At 34.0% G+C, this 4246-nt stretch overlaps 1 pseudogene; it reads right to left on the bottom strand.

Moving 5' to 3' along the window:
• The window catches only part of LOC107668634 (netrin receptor UNC5C-like), a 73991-nt pseudogene that overhangs the window by 8909 nt on the left and 60836 nt on the right, over positions 1-4246 (bottom strand).

Genomic DNA, 4246 nt, shown 5'->3' with positions numbered 1-4246 from the left:
TGGGCTAATTTTCATTTTTGGGTGAACTAACCCTTTAATATTCAGAGTGGCCGCAAGTAAACCATTAGTAGGCTGATCAGGCCCGGCACTGCCCCCCAGTTTTCTTAACGAACATTAATTAATTAAACCGTTAATGGATCATTAATTGGAAGAACATGGGCGCACCGTATGAGCGCATCAAAAAGTGTATGCCATCAAAGTAAGCTACCGCAAGAGCGATTCGCACAAAATAAAAATAAAAAAATAAATTACATAATTTTTTTAATATAAATGTATTTTTATATTTATATAAAATATATTAATACATATTTATATTATAATGTTTTTATATATTACACCAATTATATTACAGTAATATTGTTATATTATTCTTATTACCATAATATATAAATATGATTATTCATTTTATATTATTATATTGTATATATAATAATATATACTATATATAATATATAATGGACAAACACAACAATTTAATAATACTATTTTATATAATAATATATGCTATTATAATATAAAAAAAAGATGTAGTTATATTATTATAAAATATATAAAATTTATTACAAATTATAACATTTCAGTAAAAGCACTTTTTGATTTTTAATAATGTAATACGATTTCTATTAATTTGACTATTTAATGGATTTATGAAAACCTGTGTGAATATTTATGCAAATGTATCCTTTATTTTTTGGAAACAACAAAGACAACGGTTTATAGTTTTACTTATATGTTAATAGTTTGTATTATTATTATTTTTTCACATTGAGTTATTTCTGATGCTTCTCCAGCTTCAGTTCCTGAGTAACTCATATTGGCCACCAACAGTGTGTATAAAGAGCCCCTAATTCTGCACAGTATGAATGAATACATGCGTCAGTCTGTGTGTGTGTGTGTGTTCAGCACTGAGCGTCTATGAGGCAGGCCTGCTCTCGGTGACCTCTGACCTCATGTTCATGCTGGTTTGAGTCTGTCTCTCATTACGGTCGTCTGCGTTGGTGCGTCTGTAATCCTGACGCTCGCATGAGATCCACGCTGTCATTAATTTCATCCCATTATGGACGAGAGAAGAGGAATTAAGATACTTTATCGTCGGCTTGGCCGTTAAACAGCGCTATTATGACTGGCCATTAGCCTCTTTAACGAATCCTGTGGGAGCGCGGGATTTGAGAGCGTTAGCGAGATAATTAGCAGGATGGAAAACTGGGCTAATGCCTTCCAGAATGATTTATTTACTCCAGCTCTCAGTCGATTCATCACCGACGCGCTCGTCTCTCAATAACACAACCCAAGCACATCCACGCCACAAATTCATGGATGTTTTTATATAATATTTTCTAATAACAATATAATATATAATATGAAAAAATTTAATTATATTATGATATATTATATCATTATAATATTATATAAAATATGATTATTAATTGTAATTTTTTGTATTAATTTATTTATATTTTTTATTTTAAATGATAACATTATTATAATAAATTTAAATTTTTTTAATAATGCATTTGTAATTATGTAATGAAATTAATAATGTTTCTATTGAATGGATTTATGGAAACGTATGTGAATATTTATGTATCTTTTATCTTTGTGATATAAAAAATATAATATAACAAAAATATTTAATTACATTATTATTTATTTTTAATTGAATTTTTAAATTAAAATAAATTCATCTTATCTTTGTGATATAAATATATATTACAATATTTATTTATATTATTAATAATCTTCTAGATTTTTTTAATTAAGTGATTTGATTGCTATTAATTTCACTATTGAACGGATTTATGGAAACTTCTATTTTATAGTTATGTACATTTATTTTTTTATCTTTGTGAGCCAGTGCTGCTTTTTATCTTCAGAGTCGACGCAAAGTTTCTCTCTTTTTTTGCAGCAAATGTTTTGGAAAATAGACTCTGAAAAAAAAGACAGAAATGCTCAAAAAATGAAACACATTTTGTGAACAGCGCTCGGCAAACACATCAAATCAAAGAGTCGGCTGCGCTCAGCGTGATGCGAGTGGAAAAATAATATTTACAGTGCAGAGAAATGCGTGTGGAAATGACTGGTCTCTCATCAGGATGGAGATGTATTTTGACACGCCACATCATTGGTGGGAAAGCAATATTTACTAGCCACGTGTAATCAAACACACTCATCATTGCCGGGGCAAAGGAAAGAGCTCCTCTACGACGGATATGACTGAGCGCCTGTCAGACTCAGATGCAATCGATAGTTATTTCTTTGTTTAAAGGTCCAGACGCATCTGTGGCGTTATTGCCTGGGCATCCATCACAGTCACATCTGTCTGTAACGGCATATTTCTCATACGCTGAGTGCGAAGAACAACAACATGTGAGGAAAATTCAGTGCTGCTGAAACCTGGAAATACAGACTTTTTGCAAGATGAATATTCTCATCGCTTAAAGGAAAAGTGCAGCCAAAAATGCATCATTATGATTAAGTCATATGATTTATGAAATTGAAGTTGTTGAAATGAAATGCATGAAAATCCACTGCATAAATGAATGCAATTTTAAATAAGCACGAGTATGGATTCATTAATAGGTTGATTCACACTATAAAATGTCAAGTCATCTGATTTTTTTAAATGAGAGAATTTTTTATGCATGCATGTGCATGAGTCATATGGATTCATTAATAGGTTGATTCCCAAAAAACAGCATAAATGTATCAAATCACATGATAGTTTTATGAGAAACGAACTTGACATTTAAGTCGTTATGCATTAAGTGCATGAAAATGCATTGCATAAATGAATGCAGCACACCTTAATTGAATATGCATGAGTCACTTGGATTCAATAAACACACAAACATATCAAGTCATATGATATGTTTTAAAAAACTGAAATTGAAGTCGTTATGCATTAGGTGTATGAAAATGCATTGCATAAATGAATGCAGAACACCAATTTTGAATATGCATATGGTCTCATTAATAGGTTGATTCACACTATAAATGTGTCAAGTCATGTGATTTTTTTTAAATGAGAGAAACAAACAGAAATTGAAGTCGTCATGCATTAAGTGCATGAAAACGCATTGCATAAATGAATGCAGCACACCTGATTTGAATATGCATGAGCATGCATGAGTCATATGGATTACAGTTATGATACTTTTATGGTGTTTTTTCTCATTTCCTGAAGCTTGACAGCATCCACCGCCACTCGTTTTCAATTTTAGGTCAACTACTCCTTTCAGCCTGATTCTCTTTTTTGTGCCGGTGTCAGCTGACCAGGTCTTTTCTGCGCGTGCCTTGACAGGAAGTTGAAAACAGGATTCTTCTTTCTAAATCAAATTTCCATTCAATTTAGAGCCAAATTGAAGAATGCATCGAAGGCAAACAAACATCTATTTTTCTCTGGATCAGATTATGCATGCACGCAGGGAACAAGCTTCTGAATGATGAAAACTGTACGACGGACCGCAGCGTCTCTGGCCAACAGGAAGCGCTCATTATTTCAGGCCAAAGAGAGCGAGAGACTGAGGGAAGAGTGCGGGATGAAATACATTTGACAAGAGTTTATCTCATCTGAAGACAACAGGACGCTGCTCTCCTCATGAACGGCTGAAGGCGATCCAAGACTGCTTCATGTTTGATAAGAGGAGACAAGGTCACAGACTGTTGCTAAGCAGCTCAAAAGCAGTGCGGCTCTCTGGGGAGAGCCATGAAGAGTCACACTGATGGTGGAGAGGAGCTTTGACAGCTGCTGGGAGCCAAACTAAAGAGACGAGTGTGTGCGCAGCACTGACACCACAGATGAAAACACTGCTGGTTCTTCGGCTTGATTTTCCCAAAGTCACAGTGATCTGAAGTGTCATATTCACACACTAAACAAACAGTCGTACTGGACCATTTATATATATATATATAATTGTAGGAATTAAAGGGTTAGTTCACCCAAAAATGAAAATTAGGCTGCGTTTTACTCACCACCGAGGCATCCTAGGTGTATATGACTTTCTTCTTTCAGACGAATCCAGTCGGAGTTATATTAAAAATGGTCTTTGATCTTTCAAGCTGTTTAATGGCACTCAGCGGGTGTTGCAGTGCTTCAGTCCAAAAGACATGAAATAAAAAGCGCCCATCCATAAAAAAAAGTGTCTCACACGGCTCCGGGGGGTGAACAAAGGCCTCCTGTAGCAACTCAATGCGTTTTTGTAATAATAATCACTTTAATGTAGCTTGCGCTCACTGTTGTACACAG

Source organism: Sinocyclocheilus anshuiensis, unplaced genomic scaffold (assembly GCF_001515605.1).
Source record: "Sinocyclocheilus anshuiensis isolate Anshui unplaced genomic scaffold, SAMN03320099.WGS_v1.1 scaffold116, whole genome shotgun sequence".
Lineage (NCBI taxonomy): Eukaryota > Metazoa > Chordata > Actinopteri > Cypriniformes > Cyprinidae > Sinocyclocheilus > Sinocyclocheilus anshuiensis.
This window is presented reverse-complemented; position numbering and strand designations above follow the sequence as displayed.